The sequence below is a fragment of the Heterodontus francisci genome, chromosome 9 (genome assembly GCF_036365525.1).
Source record: "Heterodontus francisci isolate sHetFra1 chromosome 9, sHetFra1.hap1, whole genome shotgun sequence".
In the NCBI taxonomy this organism is placed as follows: domain Eukaryota; kingdom Metazoa; phylum Chordata; class Chondrichthyes; order Heterodontiformes; family Heterodontidae; genus Heterodontus; species Heterodontus francisci.
Genome location: NC_090379.1, coordinates 109,254,203 through 109,262,597, shown reverse-complemented (window position 1 = coordinate 109,262,597; position 8,395 = coordinate 109,254,203).

Sequence of the window (8,395 nt, the reverse complement as noted above, 5' to 3'; positions counted from 1 at the left end):
ACTAATATTGAGTCAGGGACAGGGATTCACCAAAATTAATGTAAGCAAGTAACAGTAAATAAGCAGATAATGGCACTAAAGAGTAAGAAATCCCCAGGATTAATTAGGTGGTTTTCATCCCATGGATTTAAAGGAAGGAGATGAAATCATTGTTGCTGCCCGAATGATAATCTTCCAAAGGACAAACAAAAAATGCTGGAAATACTCAGCTTGTCAGGAAGCAACTGCTGAAGGAGGCAAAGATTTAACATATCAGGTTGCTGACCTTTCATCAGAACTCAAAGTTGAGTTATGTTGAAAGGTCACCAACCTGAAACAGTGCAAAGCGGGTCTGAATCCACACTTGCCGGCAGTGCGACCACATTTCCCATTTCCCATTTCTTTAAGTTCATTTCCTTCAGTAAATGGATGGGCAAAATATTTGCACTTTTTCCAGTGTCGATTTTTACTCTGAGTTTATGCTTGCCACTCTTCTGTGGACCTATCATCCCAATCATTGTTAAGGCCTCAGATTACATGATAGAATTGGCCTGTTGATCCAAATTAACTAGGAAATGCTTGCTCACTTTACATGAGCACATGTCCTCCTGGCAATCTGCCCCATTGCTGACCTGATGTACCTGCTTGGACATTTGCTTGGTGTTGGAGTACCTCTTGTTGCACTTTCCGTCCTGCCTTGCAGACGTTCTCTCTGCATGGGATCGGCCACTATTCCTGTGTGCAGTATTTAAGCTCGGCCTTCTGCACAGCCTTGCCCAATGTCCTCACATGCCACAAGATTTGCACTGGTCCTGGTTTGCCGGACAGCTGTGAATTTGGTGAGTCAGACCACATTTGCCAGAAGGCTTAGCCGACTTCTGAACGTTGGTTACCATACCAATTGTTGTAGCCGCCCCCAACGCTTATAACTGTTGGTGCCGAGATATGAAGGCTTCATATTTCCTTCCATAATTGAGTAATGCATTTCTTCTTTGATAGTAGGTCTTTTTGACAGGCCCCTCGTGGTAGATGTGATTACTAGCTATTTAAACCGTTCTGACACTTGTGCGAAGTCACAATATTGAACTTTGTCATGGCACCTTTGACAAACTGGTCAATGCACTCATCTGACCTTTGCCGGTAGGTCATAAGCTCAAGTCTATGTACTCGGAAATTTACCTTCACTTTGAGTTGCTGCTCCAGGAATGTCCACATCTTCCTCAGGTCCTTCTGATCCTCAGCTTACAATCCTGAAACATTGATCCGTTTAAGGCCCTCATTACCTAGTGAAACCTTAGTTTTGATAGCTTGTTTCTCAGGTTTTCTTATTTCTTGATCCAAGAAACACAGCTCCATTCACTGTCGAAACAGTTTAAGTTCAGACAGTATCTCCAACATTGTCCAGTGTAAAACCAGACATCTGAAAGCCATTATCCTGCTGGATCTTCTTTTTTAAATACAGGACTTTCTCCACAGGTTTTCTGTTCACTGGCGCATATCTTTCTGTTAACTTTTCATGACAGATTCGCTTTTGCTGGTCTGCCACTTTTAAAAGTGAGAGTACATTTCTTTTTTTAAAAGGGAGACAGCTGTGTTTACACAGGCTGGTTTGTTTTTTAAAACTGTAAGCTGCCTTTTTTTATCAACAGAGCACTTTTTTTGAAACGGCTGGAGCTTGCAGTACCAGCAGCTGCCACAGCCTGCCTTTTATTTTGTGCTGAACCTCCAGTGGTGCTGTCAAGTTCTTCCTGCACTTTTCAGATTAGGCACTGCCCATAAGGCAAAAAATACTGGGAAAACTAAAACAATAAATGCTTCAGCTACTGCTTTTCAAATTTTCTGACCCACTGCCAAATTAGGTGAAAGCTCTGATTTCCTGGCAAATTGCCAGCTGTACTCGGAGTTTCCACATGTCCCGGGGTCCTGTCTGTATCCTAGCTTGCTGCAGGTTTTGGGGTCTCCTGCTAGATTTTCAGCCACTTCTAGTAGGCGAATGGCTGTCCTTGGTTCTCACTGAGTGTGTTTTACATTTTAAAAACACACAGCTGCCACCATATAATATTATTTGTCCATTTGGTGTGTGATCTACTGCAAGACTCACAGGACTACAAGAAATATCCAAAGTAAATATGGATTTTATTATACATTAACTTGAGCATATATATAAAAACTGCATGTGCTACATCTAAACATGTCTTGCTCTGTCATGCTCTACCTAAAATTGACTGGTCATCTGTGACAACAACACTTCTTCCAGTGATATTTACTTACAGCTCCTTAAAATGATCCACTTTTAAGGTCGTCCCACAACAGCAACTGATCATGATTCATTGGGGGGTTTGGAATTAAGTAGACAGCGGACGGGCCTTACATGCCTTCGGATCCCCAACTATTGAAGGGGGAGGCAGCGAGGTTAGGCCTCAGTGCCACAACAGGAAGGCAGCCATGTGGAGCAGTGGATAAGGGAAGAGCAGGGAGTGGAGGCCATTGTCAGCCTGCAGTGCTGTGCAATCTGCACGGATGGGCTAGGTCTCGGGTGCCAGTGCCAGGTGGGCTTGGTCTCGGGTGGCTGTGCTGGGGGCGCTTGGTCTCGAGTGAGAGGGTCCATTGGCCATAGTACTGGGTGATGGGCACTCTGCAAGGGTGGGCACTGAGGGTCATTAGTGCATATTCTGAGGGAAAGATGCCAACTCAAATTTATCGCTGCAAGGACAGCTCTCTGGAGAGTTATTCATCACCCGGCATGAGTCTCATACATACTGGCTTTGTGGATCCCCGTGGTGCAATACAGTGCCTCCGACAGAAAGTGGGCCATGAGGCAGATTCACCCACCCATGAAGCTCCAAGAGGAGCAGACAGCTATGCCAAAAAAGGCCTACCTGTGCCAGAGAGTGCACCAGACCTGACTCAGCTACCTCCAAATGTCTGAGCAGCAATACTAATGCAGACTGTAGTTCTCCAGGGAAGCCGTCACTGACTTATACAACCTGCTGCAGGACTAGTTGTGGCCTATAGGCTTCAGTGGACATCAAATGCCTGAAGATCAACCCAGCACTCAACCTTTATGCACCCTGCTTTTTCCAGGGATCCACTGGGAACATGTGTGGATTCTCCCAGGCAGCAGCCCACTGCCGCATTAAGGAGGTGATCAATGCCTTGCTCTAGAGTGCTGGTAACCATGTGCATTACCAGACCAACCAAGACAGTTAGGCAGAGAGGGCCATCAGCTTCAGGGCCATCACTTCCCCCAGGTGCAAGGTGTGACAGATTGCACACGTGGCCATCAAGGCCCCTACGGACCAGCCATGAGCCTTGATCAACAGGAAGGGTTTCTGTTCCATCAATGCTAGACTGGTCTGCGGCTACCAAAAGTGTTTCCTGCAGGTGTGTGCCTACCTCCCTGGAAGCAGCCACCATGCCTACATACATTGACAGTCCCAGGTGCCATAGCGTTTCAGGCCCCCCACTCACGTCATACAGTTCCTGTATCTCTCCTCTGCTGCACTGCGAGGGTTCCGCACAGGCATGAGCAGCCATACCTACAATGGGCAGCACGTGTCCCTGAGAATCCTCGATCGCTCTGGTGGAGCCCTGCAGTATGCCCCAGTGAGGGCCCTGAGTATCATGGTGACCTCATGTCCTCTGCACAATCTAGCACTGCAGAGGGGGAGTCCTTGCATGAAGAGGACATGTTTGATCGCCAGTCTTCAACCAATAAGGAGGATGTGAAGGAGGCTAATGAGCAGGCAGCACACGATATTTAACCCTTTTCACCAGAGGCCAGGCACACCGAGAGACAGGGAAGGGAGGCAAGAGATAATCTAATACATACCAGCATCCTGCCAGCATGATGTCCTCTCAAAGTGAACTCAATAAACACTCACCTCACTGTATTCCATCTCTCACCTCCTTTCTATCTGGATTTCGTGCTTAATGCTCAGTTTCACCTCTCACTCTGACACATCTGAGATGCTGACCAAATGTGGCCTGTCCTGACACTGGCAGTCCATTGAACCAGAAAGGGTGAAGACAGAATTTCACAAATAAGGCATGAAATAATAAGCCTTTTACAACAATGACTGTGAACTATAACAATGACAAAACGTTATGAAACAATACAAGTGGAAAATGTAAAACACCCATGAAATCCCAACTGTGTCGATGTGCTTTTCTTAATATATTCTCGTCTGCTTCTACAAGGTGTAACATTTATGACAGCAGCTGGGCTAGAGGCAAGCTGCTGATCAGGCTGTCCCTTGGCCAGGGATGATTTCAGTGGCTGTCCTCTGGCTGTCTGAGGCCTGGAGGTACCCGGCTACCTGATGGTTTCCTGCATTCTCTTAAGTGTCATGACTGGTGGAGATGAAATCACTGCTGGAGGTGCTCAGGAGTCGCTGTGCAAACTCGGAATGCCCTGAAGGGAGCCACCACCTGTGGAGTTCAGCCTCACCTCTTCCCTTTCAAGGATGAATTAAACCAGTCTACTGACCAGAGGAGGACGAGGAGTAGGAGAAGATTGCAGGTGTCTTCCCCTTCACTCGCCTTGTTGCTGCTGCACTGACCTCATGGCCAAGGTGATGTTCTGCAGGTCTGCGAGCATTTGTGGGATCTGCCTCTCCATGAGGGTCACCAATTTTCTAGATGGAGGAAACCATGTTCTCACACACCTGAGATCTCACAGCATGGAGTGGATGAACTCTTTCATTGTCCGCTCATGGCCACGCATTATCTCCACCAGAGGCTGCCTTACGCCACTCTGCAAATCCAGCATGCCCTGTCCTGTCAACACCAGAGGCTCGTCTCAGTTTGGGGCTCAGCATGGGTCTGGCCACCCGCAGTCCTCCGACTGTCAGAGACCTCGACTGTCACAGCCTCCGTCAGCTGCTTGGGTGCGTGTGTGATGCTCTCACCAGCTTGTGACCCTAATTCTAACACTGAACGTTTATGTACCGAGGTGAAAGTATCTGCGCTGGTGGAAGGTGCAGGAGAGTGAAGTGATGGTGCATCCTCTGGCAACTGCTAGTCCTCAGAGGTTGATGCTGCCCCACTCCCCGCCCTTCTGCTGGAGCCTCCTGCAGAAAATGACCTGTATGAGAGAACAAACATTTGTGTGTTCGGCTGTGCTGACCTTGTCATGCCAACCATGCATGATGTCGATCTCCAGATGTGTGGTGGACATTGAATGAAGACAATCCTCACTCCCTTGTGCAGAGACGTCACTCTCACCATCCACTCTAGGGTGACCGCCCTGAGTCCCCGCTAGCTCCAGTGCTTCCTCCTCAGCCGTGGAAAGAGGCTGGATATCTGATATTCCTCCACCAGTCTGTTGGGTCTCCCTGGCATCATCTGCAAGTGTAAAGAGGGAAATAGTAAGACTTCGCAGAACGAGCAAGAGAACAGTTAGGCTCGTGACAGTCCCTCGTCCCCTGATGGGGTTTTCTACATGGTTTCTCCCCTCATCCACTCTCAGGGGATGTAATGGAGCTGAGTGGTGTAAGAAGGTGGCCTGTCACCCAGAAGCAGCCATGCATTTGCCAACATGTGGTCATGCCTCAGCCCCTTGCCAGAGATTTTGTGGTCACTCCCTCCTCATGTCACATTCCATCCCGTGTAACCACATGCAATCTCCAAAGAGGAGAGATGTATGGAGGACTCACCTTGGCAGATGAAGGAGGTCATTGACCCTCTTCTGACACCGGACCCAGTTCGTGGGGTGACCTCACCACTGTTTACCTCCTCTGTAATCTCCAGCCAGGCTTACTTGGTCAGGATCGAGGATCTCTACCTACCATTCTTGGGGAAGCGGACCTCCTGCCTTTCCCTTCCATTAGGAGGTGAATCTCCAGGCAGGCATCACTAAGCTGTGAGACCACCCAGTGCCTTGCCTCAGTCATGGTGCTAGGTCGCTCCCATTGTGTGCAAATGGTTGTACGTCTTTCTCCAGGGTGGGGTGGGTGATGGGTACAGGAGTTCCAACACATCTTTACCGGGTCCAGCAGCAATGCAGAATCAGTGATCCACTGAAAGGCAACAAAACAACAGGGCTGGCAGCACTTTAAATACGGGGGCAATAATTGCGTTAGAGTCACCTAACGCCGCAATCACCGTCTCGCAGCCTGATGCCATTACATGATTGGACGGACCCTGTGCCATCCTCATGTTAAGTGGCTGCCCGGGATCGCCATCGGCCGGCCTCATGCATTGCAAGCAGCAACGGGACCCGCTTCCGGGTCCACCACTGGGACCTGTAACAGGGTCACTAAATTCAGCCATTTGTGTGCAGAAAAGGCTACCCACCAGAGAGAGTCTATTGTCAGTAACTCAGGTACCTGTAAATATTGGAGCAGCAGTGTCGTCCAAGACTGTGCTTCTCCAGGGAGACGGCCACTGAGCTATGCAACATGATGGAGGATAATCTGAGTCCCGTGGGAAGTGATGGGCACCCAATGCCCGTGCCTCTGAAGGTCACATTGCCACTGAATTTCTACGCCTCTGGATCACTCCTGGCATCTTCTGGAGATATCCATGGAATCTCTCAATCTGCTGCTCATTGCTGCATCAAGATGGTCACCAATGACATCTTCAAGAGGGCCACCCAATACGTGCACTTCACACCAATCCAGACAGTCAGACTGACAGGGTTGTAGGGTTCGGGCCGTCGGTGGATTCCCCAGCTGCAGAATGTCATCGACTGCACACATGTGGTCATCAGGGCTCCCACAGTCCAGGCAGTAGCCTTCATCAACAGGAAGGGCTTCCACTCTTTCAATGTACAACTGGTTTATGATCACCACAAAAGGATCCTTCAGGTCTGTGCAAGGTTACTGGAAAGCTGCCATGACACGTACATACTAACGCAGTCCCCACTGCCTGACTTTTTCAGTGCCCCCACTCGAATTCAAGGATGGATAATAGCCGACAAGGGTTAACCATTGATGAAATGGCCAATTACACCTGAACGGAACCCAAGAACAGATACAGAGGAGAAATACAACAGCTACCACAGAGTAACTCGAGCATCCATTGAACAGGCCATAGAACTTCTGAAGATGCGGTTCAGATGCCTGGTTACAGCTGGTGGAGCCCTGCAAGGTGCCCCAGCAAGGGCCTCGTGTATTGTGGTCATGTGCTGTACTCCACACAACCTGACACTACAGAGGGGTGAAGCTTTAAATAATGAGGAGATCCTGGAGTGTGATACCTCCTCCGATGATGAGGATATGGAGGGGTTGCTGACCAGGCGCTACATGATGAAGACCCCAAGGGACTGAAGGCCAGACACCATGGGATATGCATAAGGGAGGCTCGTGATGTGCTAATACAGGCATGTTTCAGATAAGCCTTACCAACATATCCATTCAATCTGATAAAGCTGCAACCTTCTGCAGCCCTGTTGCTGCTTCCATGATTACTCTTAACCATGTCCCTGCACCTGTAAATACAGTATACAGCAGCATGGGGAATGCATTGATATCATTCAGTGTGGGCCTTCCCACCATACCCTTTCCAGGAGCCAGTGAACTGTTAAAGGCCCAGTAGTGTGAAAAGAAGGAAAGGATTATTTTTGTGTTGCATCATTCCAGGTTTCATCTCAGACACATGCAGAGCAAGGTGACATCCATTAACAAAATATAACCCCGTGAATCTCAAGTGCAGCTCGGTGGATGTTTTAAAGCGCTTCCAGGTGCTTCTGCATTGTGCTCCCCCTGCACTGTCAACTGAGATGGAGGCAGGCTGCTGATCTTTGGGCTCCGTGACTTTCGATGACCTTGGTGGATGTCTTCCTGTTGCCTGAGACCTGGAGGGCCTGAGCATATTGAAATCCTCCTGCATAGGTGTAGGAGCCACCTCAGTCATCGCTGCCTCATGAGGCTCTGGTGTCACCGTCAGAGGAGATGAGGACCCGCCCACCGCTCACACCAGGAGCTCCATGAGAGGAGCTCCCAGATGCTGCAGGCAGCCGCTCCTCTACCCTTTCAGGGCACATTTAGCCATCCCTGCTCACCAGAGGAGTTTGAAGACCTGGCGGTGACTCCAGGTGCCCCACCATCTCGCTCAGTCAAACTCCACATAGCCCATGGACGTGGCGATGGTTTGCAGGTCCATGTGCATCTCCAACACGCAATGGATGATATGCTGGATGTGGCTCTCTAAGAGGGTCGCCCACTGATTCAATGGAGGATGTCATGCTCACTCACACCAGCGACATGGCTGCACTCATGGCCTGGATGGACTCCTCCATCATTTGCTCATGGGTGCGTATAGACTCTGGAAGCTCTGCCAGATGTTCACACACCTCACGATTCAGGTCCGACATCTGTCGCCTTGTTGATGATTCAGGAGGCATGTCTTCAGCATGAAGTTCAACAACTCTGTGACCTCCCACAGTCCTCCAAATATGAATGGCCTCGACTGT